At 50.0% G+C, this 17,099-nt stretch overlaps 1 protein-coding gene across 16 annotated transcripts in view; it reads left to right on the top strand.

The window, feature by feature from the left end:
• Nucleotides 1-17,099, top strand: part of NOL4L (nucleolar protein 4 like) — a 180,219-nt gene that overhangs the window by 110,464 nt on the left and 52,656 nt on the right. The window contains exon 1 of one of the 16 annotated variants that reach the window (XM_053244829.1): nt 92-122. The exons of 11 other annotated variants lie outside the window; for them this stretch is intronic. The gene's annotated coding sequence lies outside the window, so the exon portion shown is untranslated. 4 more of the 16 variants (XM_053244827.1, XM_053244831.1, XM_053244826.1 and 1 more) reach the window with 4 other exon arrangements.

The following is a 17,099-nucleotide window of genomic DNA, read 5'->3' on the forward strand; positions in this document are numbered from 1 at the left end:
CCGACCAGACCGGGGTGGGTGGGGGGAGGGGGGTGTCCGTTTGGAACGAGCCAACGGGCCGTATTCGCGGTGAGCTTGGAATGCACGTTGGGGGGACGGGACGGGACTGGGGGCAGTCAACGGTAAGAGGTGGGAGAGAAGTGCTCAGCAATGCGGGGGGCGGGGGCCGTGTGGATGCAGCCCGAAGGCGCGGAAGAGCTGCGCGCCCCGCGATTGTTGACAGGTTGCGTGGGCTGTGTGTGTGCCGGCGGGCGGGCGGGCAGGCAGGCGTGCGCTGCAACGGCGCGGGGGGGGAGCGGAGCGGACAGTAAGGGCAGGAGGGCCTGGAGGATGGCTGCTCCCTGCGCCCGCACCCCGATGGCAGGAAGTTGCGCGGAGTTTCTTTCTCTGTAGGAAGAAGAGCCAGGGCTGCGCGTGTCTCGCGTGGGCTACTTTAATTGTTGTTGGGGAGTTGCACTACGGCGCTTGCGTGTGAGCGGCGCGACGGTCCGCTCCCCTCCCCTCCCGGTCACCGGGCTCTCCACTGACTGCACGAATTGCGAGGCATCGCCGTGTATTCCCCCCGTGCAGGGGGCTGTGCGCGCGCGAGGAGGCGGGAGCTTGGTGCTGCTGGGGGCGCGGTGTGTCCGCTCCAGGAAGGTAGTTGCTAGGCGCCGCCGCCGCCGGTGTGTGTCGGGATGGGCTGCCTGCCGGGGGCGGGAGGAGGGCTGGCACTGCGTGGCAGTCCTCCAGGGCCGGGGGAGAGCTGGGCCACCACCGAGCGCTCGGGCGCGTGGAGTTGGGAGCCTGGCACCGCGTGGATCGGGGCCGCTGCGCTTGGCGGAGGGAGGGGCGGAATCTCGCCGTTTTTCTTTTTGAAAACTCCCTCGTGCGTTCTGATTCCAGACCGGTCCCCACAACTCACCGGCGAGCGACCCTCCCTGCCACCCACCCACCCAAAGCGAACCGCCTCGCCTGGCTGGAGGCTGGCCGTGGGCGGCTGGGCGACTTCTCCTGCCTCCCCCTCCAGCACCCAGATCCTCCGCCGCCCCCCCCCCGCCAGCAGCCTCTCATTAGTGTTTCTAATGAGCCTGATGCCTGCAGAAAGGTTAAGGTTAGCGCGTCCTTCCCTCGCCAGCAGCAGCAGCGGCTTCTCCTCCTCCTCCCCGGAAGAGCACAAAAGCCCAGAAAGAAGAAAGTGGCGGGGGATGGCTGTGTGGGTTGGGAGGCGGATCAATGGGGAGTCCAGACCCATCACTTCGCCCAGGGAGCTGTATCCTCCCGCTCTCCGGCATCGATTTTGCCTTTCCCACCCTGGGCGCAAGGAGAGACAAGCCCCCCCCCCGGTAGCCTCCCCTCCATCATCTCCTGTCCACCTGGAAGGGGGGGGTGGTGTCTCTCTCTCCCTGGTGTGCGCTCTCGCTCTCCCCCCGCCCCCCCCATGGCGGTTGCTGCTGCTCTAGATCTTCCTCCCCTTTTGGGTGGGGGTGGGAGGATTGGACTGGAAATAGATTCCTCCCGGAGGTAAAGCTGGGCTTTATGGGTCAATCCCTGCTTCAGGCTGCAACCTCGGGCACCAGCTCGCTGCAAACGCTCCGTTAAGATTTGCCAGCCTGAGCTGGGGGGTGGGTGGGGCGAGCAGGCAGAAGGGGGGCTGGTGCAAAAAAGGCAGGCAGGCGAGGAAACTTCACAGCCAGAGCAGAGAGTCTTCCTCCCCAGGGCTCAAAGATATGGGCCTGTCCGTGGGTGAGCAGGATGGGAAGCCTTGAAATGGAGTTCCTAAGAGGACTCTTATTGGGGTGAAATCTTCTTTCTCTCTCTGCACTTTTGCAGACCTTTTTCTCAGACTGGCTGCTTACTTCCTGCATCCCCCCCCCCCCCGTGGGGCGGGCAAACAATGGAACTAGCGTCACTGGCTAATAGTTTCTTGGCAGTGTCACTTCCCTGTATATTTGGTGGAACAGTAAAGATTGCTCAAAGGGGAGAGTTTGGATCCGGAATAGCAAGGACGGTTCTCTTGTTGGGCAGGGCAGGGTAGGTTTGTATGTAAAAGTGGTCCCTCGCCAAGGTATCTTCCTAGGGATCAGAATACTGAACTTCTTTCCTGTAATGAGAAACATTGCGGTGTTTAGGATACCCCCCTTAAATAATATGCAATGTAGTTCCTGTTTAGTTGCCCCCCCTGTACAATCCAGGCAGTATACCTGTTCTGTTGTTTAAATAGGTGGTGTTGAAACTTGCAGAGTTCTTTTAAGTCTTTGGTTGCCAGTCTTCTGTTTACTCTGGTCTGCTTGAAAGCACAGGACTTCTTTTTGAGTGCATGGATTGTCGTATTTTCACCCTCACAACAACATTGCGAAGTAGGATGTTGTTCCCATTTCCCCATTGGGTAGCAAAAGCTGAACATTAGTGACTTGCCCATGGCCACATGAAGAATCCATGGCAGAGGTGGGATTTGAATCCAGCTAATCCTAAATGGGGCACATACTGCTTGGGTGTATAGTAGAAAAGACTGGGGGGCAAAATCCATACAGTCCTCTAGATCTCCCAAGACCACTTCCCCTCCCTGCTTGATTATTTCCTCTGTGAACCCAGTTTGAACAGGAAGGGAACATAAAGAGGTGTTCTTAGTTGCTGCCTTGCATCTGTAGGGTTCCCTTCCTCTGGAAGTTTGCCAAAGCCTGAACTTCTTTTGGGTATGCTGTGTGATCTTTCTCTTTCATGCTTAACCATAGTATTTGTATATTTCAAGTGACCAGAATGCTTTTGAACTGACCTTTGGGGATGGGGCTGCAGCTCAGTGGAAGAGCATTTGCCTTGCATACAGAAGGCCCTGGGTTCAATCCCTGGCAGCATCTCCAGGTTCTTCTGCCTGAAACCTTGGAGAGCTGCTGCCAGTCAGTGTAGACAGTACTAAGCTAAATGGATCAAGGGTCTGACTCAGTAAAAGGCAGTGTCCTTTGTTCTTATGACCAGGGTGAAACTGGAATGAAGAGTGGGGTTTTGGTAGGTGACTTTGTCTGATTAAAGGCAGAAAGAATTAACCCACCTGAACTTTACAGATATGAAGTGGTTAGCAATTCAAATAAATAATTCCACATTTCTTGGCTTTAATGGACTTTGGAGTGGGTTGCCAGTTGCGCTCTCTGAAGCCTGAGCAAAGGCCTTCTGGCTTCAGGAAGGATGTTTTGAAAAGCCTGCCTGACAGCAGTTTGCAGTTGCTTGGCATATCCACACTTTCCCTCCCATGTGGGCATCCTCTTTACATGGGCCTGGAAGCAGAAATTTGAAAATCATTTGCTATAGAGCCTGCTCCTTCTTTTTTTTTTAGTAGAGCAGTGGCATATGCAATATGCTCGCTGTTTAAATAACTCTCTCTTTTAGAGTCTGAAAAGAAGAGTAATTGAGGGTGTCATCAAGAACTTGCATGCAAAGTCTGCATATTTAATTTTTCCTTTCCTTATTTAAAAAAACAACTAATGAGAAGTGTGTGTGAGAGAGATCTGGAGTTGTCAACCAGATGAGAATCTTCAAGACTTAAGCAGTTGAAGTTGAATACTTTTACTTGGAAGTGTGATCCTGCACATTGTTTACGTATAAGTAAGTTGAGTTGCAGTGAGTGGTTTTCTCTCCCAAGTAAATGTGTAAACGGATCAAGGGGTATTAGTCAAATATTTTTTTTTATTTTAAGTAATTTATCAGCAACCCCTTAACATTAAGCTGATTACAGCAATTACCTTTGCATCTTATTGTAGACCACATTTTGAGTACATTATTTAATGAAAGTGCTCCTTTTCGTAACAGACAAGACATAGCACATTTGTGTCCAGAATCTTTTAAATGCATGATCTGAATCCAGAGCTGTATATAGATTTTGCTGCCCCCCTACCCCAAAGACCCAAGATAGTCAGCACTGAACATTCTTTCAGGGCTGACAGCTCTGATTAAAATACATTTGCAGCTAATGTATTGTAATTGATTAATCAAGTAATGCTTCCAGCCTCATGGCTTATATTTTAGTGTCTTACCTAGTACAGAGCTACTGAACAGCTTTTCTCTTGTTACACCCAAGAGAGGTATAGTTTCATGCAATGGATAATGATAGTGGGGTTTGCTGTGAAGAGCAATGAGCAACCTGTCTGGATGGCTTCAATGCATATGATTTGTAAGGTGTGACAACAGGTGCCATCTTTGTCCTTTTGTGCAATCCCTGGGTGCTGCCATTGGGTTTCATCGGCGCTGTGCTTGGTTTCTTGGGCTCCCACATGCAAGTCATCAAAGTGTTGCAATGGGAAGAGTGTTGTGTCCTCCTGTGGATGGAAGTGGTTTAGTTAGAGCAGGGGTGGGGAACCTTGGCCCTCCAGCTGTTTTTGAACGACAGCTCCCATCTTCAGCCACAGCTGGAGGGCCAAGGTTTCCCACCTCTGAGTTAGTCAAACAGGGCCCAGTACTGTCTAGGCATGCTTAATGCTTGGCAGCTGAGAGATGGGCGAATGGGCAGTGATTTGATGGAATATTCCCTGAGGCTGCTTTGAGCCTCCTGACTAATCTCATGGAGTGTGTCCTTCATGGCAAAGTTCTAGCATATACACCACTTGTACCTTGTGAAGGCCACACCTGTCATTCTGTTCAATGCCACTTTGTGATCTCCTGTCTTTTTTAAAAACACTAAAGTGAATGCCTTACAGAAGATGTTGGACTGTGTCATTGCACTGTTGACAGAACGTGCATTTCACACTAATTGCATCCATTTCTCCTCCTGCACTGGGTCTTACAGTACTTTTCTTAAAAATCAGGTTGTGCACATGCCCACTCATTTTCACAAGCCCTGCCCCTTTGCTTCAGACTCAACACCTCCAAGGACTAAGCAGTAGATGCTAATAGTTTAGATTTGAATTTTAAAATATGTTGTCTATTGTTTTAGACTACCTATTTTTAGAAAAGGTGACTATGATATTTTATTTTTTAAAATGAGACTATAACTTCAGTTCCCAACACCCAGAAGCTGGGGCAGGGCTACATGCTCAGGTGGTGCTCATGAGAGCGAGGGAACAGGGTGAGCCTTGCCGCATTCCCCTTTGCGTTCTACCGAATAAGGGAGACCACATTAATTCCGAAGCCGGAAAAAAATAAAACTCAGTAGCCAGCTTCTGAACGAAGGAAGCGCTGGTGCTGTGTGAGAAGTGGCAGTGCTCCTGATTGATTGATTTATCATATTTTAATACCGCCTGATATGTACATCTGTACATCCTGACGCCTTTGACTAACTCGGCAATGGAGGTCCACAGGAAGGGAGGCAACTCTGATTTCCCTTCCCTGGAAGCACTCTGCGCTACTTGAAAATATATCCCTGAGGGTCATGTCGCCCTCGGGTATATTTCTGTATACCTCTTTCCCCTGGAAAGTGCTTTTGGGGGAAGGGGAGGTTGTTCAGATCCCCGCCCCCACGTGGTCACCACTGTTGAGTGGGTCAAAGCTGCCACTTCTCATTTAGCACTGGCAGCCTGGATTTGTTTGTTTACCTTTATATCCCACCCCCACCCCATATGGTGTATATTGTTATGCATATCCTCACAACAACCCTGTGAGGAAGGTTAGGCAGAGAAAGAAGTGAGTGGCCCAGAGTCACCCGCGGAGTTGTATGGCTGAGCCAGGGTCTGAACCTGGTTCTCTTACCAAGTTCCATTACATCACGTCAGCCACTATGTGAGGGCAGTGTTTCAGTGGGGGCAAATCCTGCCCCACTCTCCATAGTAGGGGGCTTGCCCTCAAAGGACAAGGGTGGAGAGGCGTGGTCCCTCCTTTTGCTCCTGAAGGCAGCTCCAGCCTCCCCCCTCAGCCCACCTTCCCTCTTCTCCTTCCCTCCCCCAAAGGAGTCCGGTTCAGGAGGAGGGAATATGGCTTTACGATGTGCTTCTCTCCTCCTCCTTGGGGTCTGCAGGCTGCATTCTGCATGGGGGCAGGGCTGGGTCTTGAGAAACAGGCCTGGTTCTGCACCCTGCCCCACCCGTGGCCCTCGCCTTTCTGTCCCCAACGTGCACACACTGCCTGTCAAATGTAGCAGCCGGCCTTTTGCTGATAATGAACCTAGTAAAATCTTATGATGGGAGGAGGACACTTGGGCTTACTGTGACTAGAAGACACCCTGCATGCCTCATAGCAAATGGATGTGCGTGAAAAACAAAGGCTGGGCTTTAGGTTTGCTTCCGTCAATGCACTCCCCCCCTCCTCCCACCACATGGCAAATTGCTTTTGAAACTGAGGAGGCCTTCAGAAGCAGTTTGTAATATGTGTGGGGTGTGTGTGTGAGTGTGTGTGAGAGAGAGAGACACACACACACACACACACAGCCGTTCAAAGCAAAAAATCTAAATCCCTTTGGGTGTGCCGAAGCCCTTGGGTGGACTGAAAGTAGTTCTTTGGATCCTGGCCAGAATGCTTTTCTAATGGAGGTGCACCAGTGGAGGCACAGTCTGAGCCCAGCTTCTGTGCAGGGTTGGTGGTGCTGACCCGTATGAGTGGAGTGCAGTGGTAGGAAGCCCATGTTGGGGGCTGTAAGAAGCTGCCGCCTATATTGTAAAACTCCTGAGTTTGGTGTGACTGCTGCCAATTCTAATTTTAGATTTAGAGTTCTCTAATTCTATTAAAATGCAAAACCGTCTTTAGCCTACAGAAGGACTACTATGTTGATGGCAAAATGGATAATAAGGATTATTTGCATCAACGGGAAGCTGAGCACCTGAATAAAAAGGGTTGGGTGTTGTGGAGCATGTTTTGTGCAGTGGACTATAGTATAGGGGTGGATGTGTACAGGGTGTCAGTAACTTTGGAGCCATACGCAGGCCTAGCCCCAGAGAAACTGACCCTGGCTGTAAAAGAACCACGTTACTGATAGCACTCACTACTGATGTATACCAGGCAGGGTTACATCAACAGCTCTCTGATCTGGTGTCAGTAGCAAGATTGTGCCACTGAAAGTGGCTTGTGTGTGGGCAGCGGGGCGGGTCGTCTGTATTCCAGAGCAAGAAGGGAGCCTTGGGAAAGTGGGGGAGTGCCAATCCTAATTTAGACTTATGCTGGAGACCTTCCAGGTGGGGTTTGTGGTCCTACCAAGGGCTGGCCCCTCCCATCGCCCTCCTCTCATTTTAGAAGTGTATTTAAAGTGTGTGTGTGTGTGTGTGTGTGTGTGTGTGTGTGTGTGTGTGTGTCCTGGGGAAACTGTAAGGCTTAACAACTGTTTATGAAGATGTTTGCCGTACTGGAAGGGGAGGTATTACATTTCCGCCATACTCTGCCATGACAGGTGCTTTCCCCTTTCTCCAGGTGGGACAAGATGGGGGTATCCATCTGGAGAGAAGCACCACCAGGGCAGGTGCAAGGTGTGTTGGCAGGTGGGGGTGGGGGCTGCCTGAAGTGCCTGCTCCATTCTTTGGGTGTTGCCTTGTGAATGTACCTGGCAGCTGGTTGGTTGCTCTTTCAGAAAGGGAGCTGAGTAAATATTCCATGACCATAATCATTCTGTCCCTTGAACGTTAGCGGTGGAACTTTACTGCAGGGTGAGAGGCTCTCTCCGAAGCCCTGGAAGGGGGAGGGAGCTGGAGGAGGAGAGGGGTGGCGGGAGGTGAGGCTAGGAGAGGCCAGGCAGGAGAGGGTGCTGGCTGATTAGGGCAGCTGCTGTCGCTTTCATCTGTGTCATCATCCCTGGTCTATGCTGCACTTGCTGAGGAGGCCAATTCGGAGACGGGCCGTGGTAATGGATTTGTGTTCTCTTTTCTAATAAAAGTTTCATTTGTAGTTTGTTTACAGGAAAGAAGAAATTAGCAAAGAGGAGTCTCCCGAGAACGCCAGGAAGGGGGAAGGAGTAGCTTGCCTGGCTCTCAAGCAGAAAGGAAGCGAAGGGGCAGATTAGGTTGAGCAGGGTTTGTGGCTGGGGCGGCCAGATAGAGCAGGCTGATTCACCTGATAACAGGTTTTGAAAACCACATGGACCATGGTCTTGTCAAGGAGTCCAAAACACATGGTGCCAGCCACACACACACCCCGGTGAAGTGATAGGAAGATTGGCCTTGTGAACCCACTTTTGCCTTGGGGGGTATCAATGCAGGTGGGATATTGGGATCCTAAAGCAGAGTTCAGTTCCTTCAGCGTCGTAAAGAGAGGTGGAGAGATGTGCGGACAGTTTTGAGGTATTCCAAATGATCTTGGATCAGGGTGGGGTGAGGAGGCGGCTGTTCACTTATCTGCTGTGGATAAGGCAAGGAGCAAAGGTTTGAAACAGATCTGTGACAACCGTTTGCCTGTGGCAAGTGAGGGGGGCCTCCAGACCAGCAGGCCAAGCCCTTGTAGATGGAAAAGGGGCAGACTCCTTTATTCCTTTCAAACGGTTAAGATACTGCAACCAGCTAGTGGCCAGCAGTTGGCTAGTACATAAAAATACTGTGAGCTAGTAATGTCTGCACTTCTTTGAAAGGCTGTTTTTAAACCACAGGGAGGTTGAGTCTGATCAAAAGGAAGAGCCTTCTCTTTTGACTGTTATGAGACGTTCTACACTGGAAGATGCTTCCAAGGTAGAATATCAGAAGAATACTTGCCTGTCTTCTGCAAGACTCTTCTGGATGATTCCTTGGGTTCCTTCTAAGCCTTCAGTGCTATATTTTTACATGCTTGCTAATTTCTTAAGCCTGACACACAGGAATGTCTATGCTCTGGGCTGCTTGCGCTTGAAAATGTGGTAGTTCGAGGCCCTGGAGATCCTTCTCCTGAGAGTGACCACTCTCCTGCCCTGAAACTGTGAGCTGGCAATGATGGTGGGGGGTGGTTCAGTGAGTGGGGTTCAGGTCTAGGGCACAGCCACAGGTGCCCAGTCACGTTGGGCTGTGAGGCTGGGTGAAAAGTCTGGCAAGATCAGGGTGCAGCCTTGTGAGAAGTGCTGGCTTTCTCATGAGACTGTTACAAGACTGTTTAGGGCAGGATCAGATAAGAACATAAGAACAGCCTTGCTGGATCAGGCTCAAGGCCCATCTAGTCCAGCATCCTGTTTCGCACAGTGGCCCACCAGATGCCGCTGGAAGCCACAGACAGGAGTTGAGGGCGTGCCCTCTCTCCTGCCATTACTCCCCTGCAACTGGTACTCAGAGGCACCCTGCCCTTGAGGCTGGAGGTGGCCCACAGCCCTCTGACTAGTAGCCGTTGATAGACCTCTCCTCCATGAAGTCATCTGGGACGAGGAGGACCTGGGTGTTGTTGCACCCTCCCCTCCATTCTGCAGCCCCCAAGGTCAGGGCTCTACAGCTAACTGGTGTGCATTTTTGGCTTTATACTTCTCAACGTGGGAGCTTTGAAGGGGCATGGATGTGTACACAGGTACACTTCCAACTCCTGTGCCCACAAGCACTCACGGTTTTGTCTCACACTGTCCGCACCACACAGAGGACCCTGGTTGTATGTCCAGAGCAGGGCACACCATCTGCATGGTGAGAATAGAATTAGGAGCCAGAAAAGGGTCCTCGGCTGTGGGCTGCTTGTGCTTCTGGCTTAGCGCCAAGTCCAGAGTGCCGGACGTGGCCGTTTGGCTGTGCCATCACAAAAGCTGCTGGGAGATACAGCTGATACTGGGATTTGCCTGTCTAGGCCTCTTATCACAAGAATCCTTGTGGCATAAGGAGGGCACAGCCTGGAGTTGTGGCTGGCGTGGAAGCGGCTTTGTGAGGAATCCTCCCAGCATGGGGCCTTACTGGTTGTGACATGGCACCCTGGCGAGACTGTTGGCCAAGGCAGCACTGAGCTGGTAGTGGCAAGATACTGCTGAAGACAACAAAGCAGCTCACAAAGAGATGGTTTGGGTTGGTGGCTGGAGTGTGTCACTCGGGCAACTGCTGCCCATCCTTTTCTGGGATTTTGGGATGTCTTTGCCTTTTGGACTGATTCTGAGTGGCTGGGTGAAAACTAATATGGGACTTTACAGCCATAATAACTGCATTAAATTTTAGTAGAAATTCCTTTCTGTCCCCCCCACCCCCCAGCCCCGCCCTTCACATTCTGCCTTTATCTGTTCCAAACCCCTTTGTTTGGGTGAACTAAAAATCTGGAATGGATGAATATTCAAGTGTGTTACATGCAAACACAGTTGGATGGGAAAAATCTTTTACTCTCTGATTCCAGCATCAAATATTCATTGCAGATGGTACCAAACTGGAAGAGATTGCTAGTACCTAGGAAGATAGAATTATTATGCATGCGTACCTGCTAACATATCCCTATTTCCCCATTTACCTGAATAGGAAAATAGGAACATGTTGGCAGGTATGATGCACGATGAACTTGATGCATTAGAAACATGAACAGAAAATAAAACAGAGGTGACTTTCGATAAGGATAAATGCTGGGCTCTGTGCTTTGGAAAGAGCAACAAAAGGTGTGATTACTTAAGCCTCTCATAGCGAGAGAGAGAGAGATGGAGAAAACTTGACTGCAGCCAACGCTGCTTGGCGATTGCAGGAGTCTTGTGTGGAGAAAACAAAAGGGCGCAGATCAGATGATCTTCTATATTATGATTTAGGTTATTGCAAATGAGCCCCAGCAAGCCTCGGGCTCCTGCTCCTGTGTGCATGTGAGAAGGAAGGTGTAGGTTTTTGCTTTCTTCTAAAGTCCAAACTGCAGTTGCCTGTTACTCTGGGAACTAGCTAGAGTTAGAACAAGCCAGGATTAAAACATGATTCAGTGAGGCTATTCTCACGAGCAGCCCAGCTTGGGTTAGGCTTCTCATGTGGAGTGCCGGGATTGAGCCCAATCCTGGTGCTGCCGCCCTGTCTAACCCAACTTTTTACCTCGGCCTTTAGCCAGGGTTAAGGGCACAAGTGCACCCTTAACCCCGGTGCCAAGGTGATGTATATGCTCTGGCTGCACACAGCCTGAGCATACACAGATTCGGGTAGATCACCCAACTCACAGGGGAGTCCCCCAATGTGCCGCTCTCATTGCACGGGGCATTGTGGGATTCCTGGAGGCTGGGAAAACAAGTCCCGGCCTCCTGAAATCCACCCTGCAGGGAGCACTGTTGGCCATCTGGAGCGCAGTTACGTGAAACCGTTTCTGCCTTCCTCCCCGCCCCTGGTTTGGTTGTGTGCATACATTCTATTTAATTAAATCGCAGCTGCTTGAGTTTGATTGTAACACAGAACCCTGATCTGTTCTTAAAATGAAAGTAAAAGCTTTCACTCTCCTCCTCTCATGCATGAAGTGGTTGTCTGAGGCTTGCTGAAGTGGGAAACCATGGTTTCCCGTCGTGTCTGGTTCTCTGAACAGGAGAGAATCCAAAGAAGAGCAACACAGTCAGAAGCATGACAAATGTGACATAAGGGCCAAAAAAACCCAGGAGGAGCTGGGTGCATGGAGCATGTAAGCAACTGAAGGCCTGTTATGATAATCATTTCTGCATGTGACGGCTGCAGTTTTAGTCATTTGACTTTTAGCTTCACGCTGAACTGGTCATGAATTTTTTTCTGTTCTTTGATTCTAAAGTACTGAAGTTGGCATGAGTATAGGATGCTGTTGCCTCTCTCAGTATTTTAAGTGATCTCACCCTGTGGCAGCACAGCTAAAGTTACAGCTCCCCTGTGCAGAAAGGGCTGTGAGAATGGGACCTCAAGTGTGGGCTTAATAACAGCAATCAAATACCTGAATTTGTATAGAAGATAAGAGTTTGTTGTTCTCCCCTCCTGCTGTGAACAAGACAAGAAATCTTGGACTCCAGCTACAACAGAAAAGATTTAGGCTGGGCCCTAGGAAGAACTTCCTAAGTGCTGTGGTGGTGGTTGCCCTGGGGTGTGGTGGATCATCTTCAGTGGCGGTCTTACAAAGCAGGTGAGACAAGGACGGGTTGTAGAAGTTTACGTGGATTTAAATTGGGGACCAAGGTCCTGTGACCAAGGTGGTCGCCCCAGGTGGCATTTTATGGTGGCAGCATCTGGGTGGCAAAATACCCCCTGCCACTGCTCCCATCAGGACAGCTCCTGGGGACTGATCTGACGGCTGCAAGCTTTGCAAAGAGCACCCCTCCTCGCGTTCCTTGCAAAGCTTGCAAGAAGCAGAAGAGGAGGCTGCTGGCAACCTTCTCTCCATCCCACCCACTGGTGCACTTTCAGAGCAAAACAAGGGTTGCTTTTGAAAGGCAACCCAGGGGCATGGGGAAAGGCAGCACTTGGTGCCTTGCCTCAGGCACTGCAGTATTTCGGGCCGCCCTTGATTCAGATCCCAGAGATGACGGGGTCTCTGTTTCTGTGATTGTATTTCGGATCCAGGGTGACCAGGCAATGACATATGTAGCTCAGCAGACTCAGGAGGCACATAGCAGCCCCTGGGATTTTTCTGGCCTTGATGGATGAAATTTGGCTGTGCCTGAGGCAAGCATTGCTCCGTGAAATGTTAACGTGTCCTTGTGTCTTTGTGAAGACCTGGGATTCCTGGGGCACATCTGCACTTCCTCAGAGTGTGTTTGCAGTCGCCTAGCATGTCTGCTCCCCTGCAGTCTGCGTGCTGCACGTCTTGCGCCCAAGCGGCTCTTTGCCCATCAGCAGTGGCAGGATCAGTGCTGGCTGGGCTTTCTTCATTATCTAAGGTGCAGTGATTGTGCAGAGATGTCCCTCTTGGTGTCATCTGTCTTTTGGGGGGCGGGGGCACTGATGCTGTAGAGACTAAGGTACATATTAGGAAATCTCCAGTTTGACTCTTGCTTCCTCTGGAACTCACTAGATGGCCTTAAATAAGCCATTCTCTCTGTCTCAGCTCTTCCGCCTGAAATATGGGATAATTCTGATCTGCCTTTCTGGGGAGTTGTTAGGATTAAAAGAAGTTAATGTATTTGAAGCACAGATGTTGCTGAACTTCATAATTGTCTAGCCTGGAATGAGGCAAAACTTATGCCACAACCCTCCCCCTTGAATTCCTCTCTGGCATGCTTTCTGGTCTGACTACAGGGTGCAGGGGAGGATTTGATTCTGACTTGACTCAGGTTGGCTGAACATATTCTGAGCCAAGCTGAGCAGAAATAGGATGGGTCTGAAGGGCTATATCAGTGCTCAGTTCTTTCATAAAGTATTATGTATGCAAAGTGCTTTGAATGTTCAAGTGCTCTCTTTTTCAGACGGCTGAGTGTCTCATGGAGCATAGCAGCTGAGGGCAGGAGGGGACCTAAAGGTGCATGGTTTCTTGTTAACAACAAGGTTTTCTCCAGTAAAAGACCCGTGAAGGCTCCTCTAGGTGTCAGGTTCTTATGCTTCTATTTTGGGAGTCTGGGGTACAGTGTGGAAGCAGGAGGAAATCAAGGGGGTCCCTGTTTTAGTGTGCTTTGTTTGGCGCTCTCTGTGTCCAGCTGAATGCAGCATTTGGTGGTGACCAGTGCCAGACGAATAGGGCTTGCCTCCTAAAGAGAGAGTAGATCAGGCCCTCCTGCTGTTGTTGACTAAATCTCTGGCTGTTGGCTACTTTGGCTGGGGATGGTGGAAGTTGTTGTCCAGCAGCAGCTGTAGAAGAGTGCCTCTCATCTGCATCATGGTCAGACCACCCATAAGGCAGTTCTGAAATAAGAAGCGAAGGCTTTGTTTCTCTTGCTTTTCCTTATATCTGTGCTCGAAGGCTCCCATGGAAAATAAGGTACCACTCCCACCTAGGAAAAACCTGCAGTGAGCATGGGAAGCTCGCTGCACAAGGCAAAGTGGCTCCTGCCATCTGTGTGTGCCCCAGAGGGGATCTAGGTGGGCTGACTCACCAGCCATCTTGGGTATGGGGCTTTTGGGAAGTACTGTCGCAGCAGCCATGGGGCTGAGCTAGATATTACAGCCACATAACTTGTGCATTAGAATGCAGGTTGTGCTGAATTCTTCTAAAGCATCCTGAGGTGGGGATTTAAAGTGCAGCATGGGTTGGGTTTGGTGCTAAACTCTTTCTACGGTGTGCTTTTCCCACATGCGCCATCTCCCTAATGGTCTTTCCTTTGGTGGAAATTGTCACAGAGCCCTACTGTGGTAAAAACAGCTTCAGAAGAACTGTTATTTGGGGGGGAAGCGCAAGCATGGCTGGGAGGATTTGGCACTGCCACTCTGCCCGTGCTGTACTTCCTCTGCCTCCTTTATATTATTATTATTATTATTATTATTATTATTATTATTACATTTATATCCCGCTCTTCCTCCAAGGAGCCCAGAGCGGTGTACTACATACTTGAGTTTCTCTTTCACAACAACCCTGTGAAGTAGGTTAGGCGGAGAGAGAAGTGACTGGCCCAGAGTCACCCAGCTAATGTCATGGCTGAATGGGGATTTGAACTCGGGTCTCCCTGGTCCTAGTCCAGCACTCTAACCACTACACCAAGCTGGCTCCTTGTGGCTTATACCCAAGGAGGCAGTGACGCAAATCTAACACACAGGTCTGCCAAAATCTCATCTTGCCTGGCCTCAGTGTTCTAGTTAGATCCATCTAGCCATGTGTCAAGAGCCCAGATGCTGTAGTGATGGGCCTCCAGTAAATGGCTAGAGTGATTAAAGTATGCTGTTGGCAATGGAAGAGATGGGCAAAATGTGCCAGTCTCTTCTCTGTTTGCGTTCGGGATGGAATGGTTTGTTATAGATAAGAGAGGTTCCCTGGTGCTGTGCTGGAGCTGATGATTATTTTGGATGTCTATGGCTCGTTGGACGGGCAGACCACTCTGCGATTTTTGCGTTATTCATACTCTCAGTACCCTAATGAGTAGGTCACTGTTATCCAGACTGTGCATGCTAAAAAAGAATTAAAATTCAGTGCCAAGAATTCAGTTCTACAACTTGTATACATTATGCAAATTGGGCACATTTGCATAATTTAGTTTGTTTTTACAACTCATGGGGAGGGGCAAGAGACTAGTTTCTATTGAAGCCGCCTTCCAGACCAGAGGACAGCCTACCAAGCTATTCCTCGGGCTTCTGAGATTTCACCAGGCATTGACTGACACACATTTCCAAATCTATCTTCACAACCATAAAGGCTAGAAACGTCTTTTTAAAAAAAGGTTAAAGCTGAGATTTTCAGGAAGTTGAATTCTGTGCCTGAAACCACTCTATGCACTTATCCATGGTCCCATTGATTTGCAGAGCAATTCTATAGCCCCAACTATTGTTGCTGTTTTACAAAGAAGGCATTGAGGCAGAGAGCAGAGTCAGGTGATCCAATAAGTTGTGGATTGTTGAGCTGGGAATGGGGCTTGAAGCCCCCTCATGCCCTGCTTCCCCATCCTCCTCTGCTCAACTTCCACTCCACTGACACCCTGGGCTCAGTTTAACTGACAGCTCCACATGGTGTCCAAACCTGGAGCAGTTGCCTTTCTAACCAGCAGCTCCAGATCTGGGTTATGTGCACAGTTGTTGGTTAAACTTACTAGGATGCCGGTGGCATGCAAGCGGAAGAAGTAGAGGGAGCTGGGAGGGAGTGTTTAGCCCCTGTCCCCAATCCAATAAACCATGGCTCATTAGATTGTCTGAACTAGCTGTATGAGACCTTTCCTTGCCCAGGATTGCCCAGTAAATTCATGGTTGATTTGAACAAGGTTCTCCAAGTCCTGTCCTGTTAAGAAAGGTTCCTGAAATCTTACTACTGCATCCCTCCCCCCACCCCCACTCCCCCACCCACACATCCTGTTGCAGTTTTTGGGGGGAAGTGCTAATGAGCAAAGGTTGTTTGGTCATCATCCCTGTGCTCTGTGACATACATCCCAGTTCTGTCACAGGAGGCTCACATGTGTGAGTAGCTGTGACTTGTGATTGTGCAAATCTGAGTCCAGAGCAGCCTCTTCAGGGTGTCATGTCTTGCATCCATTGTTGTAAGTCCGGGCAGACTGGAAGCTTTGCAGGAGCCATAAATTCCAGGAAACTCCCTGCAAGGAAGGAGCATCTCAGTGGGATTTGGGGTGGGGGAAGGAGGCAGGATGAAGCCAGCACTTCCTGCCCTGCGTGAGTAGAGCTGCTTGCAGCCAGCAGGGCAGGAAGAGGAAGAGTGCGCAGGCCTGTTCTGAAAATGTTTGTCTGCAATAAAAACATACACACATGGTGGGGGCGGGGGGGGCAGGGGCAGAGCAGCTTTAGAAGCCAAAAGGTGCCTGTTTGGGGAAGGGAGGCTGGAGCCCCAGACCCTCATTGCTTGAGGCTTTAGGAATGGCACGTTGCAAGCAAAGGAATTGTTAGTAAAGGGATGGGAACTGAAGAATGAGACGATGGCGCATCAGCACTTAGAGTGGTCTGTGGCCCAGAGCTGACAGTAGCACTAAGAAGGCTCTGAAAAAAGCAAGCATGGGCATAAGAGGAGCGTGGCTGGTTCAGCCCAAAGAGGGTCTGCGTAGTCCAGCGTCCTGTTTCCCAACCAGATGCCTCCTAGGAAGCGCCAAAGCAAGGCTAAAGGCAGTGGTCCTCTCCTGCTGGGCCCCCATCCCCTGCAGCAGCCGTGGCATACTGGCTCTGAAGAGGGAGGCTCTCTAAGGCCATCATGACCAATGCCAGTGGATAGATGTGTCCTTCAGAAACGTGTCTTTTGAAGCCGTCCAGGCTGGTGGCCATCATCCGATCTTGTGGCAGTAAATTCCATAAATTAATTACGCATTGTGTAAAGAAGGATTTTCGATTTGTTTGACCTGAATCTGTTGCCAGTCAGTGTCACTGGATGTCCCCAAGTTCTGAATGAGAGACAGGACTGAACTGTTCAGGCTGAGGATAGTGCTGGTAGTGGCTGTAATTTTTCCTGTGAATAAAGACATGCAATTGAGAATGAAGGATGAATTATGAGGGACATGTTGCAGGTTTATGAAATCACCAGTAGCCCGAAGAGAGTGAACAGGGAGAAAATGCTCTTTCTATGAAATACAGCTCCTGAGTCTGAAATGGATAGGCAGCAGGTTGAAGGCAAACAAAAGGAAGCATTTCTTCACCCAGTGCATGGATGATTTATGGTAGGGCTGGTGAAAAGGCCAGCTTTTCTAGGATCAGATCTTAGATGCTAGCCTTGCATCGGACTGAAAAATGTATTTGATCTGTAAGTGATCCAGTAACCCTTGCTAAGTGGACAAAGAAGCAACCTGTAAAGAGATGGTTCTTTTCTCTTGA

The sequence above is a fragment of the Hemicordylus capensis genome, chromosome 4, assembly GCF_027244095.1.
Source record: "Hemicordylus capensis ecotype Gifberg chromosome 4, rHemCap1.1.pri, whole genome shotgun sequence".
Classification (NCBI taxonomy): Eukaryota; Metazoa; Chordata; class Lepidosauria; order Squamata; family Cordylidae; genus Hemicordylus; species Hemicordylus capensis.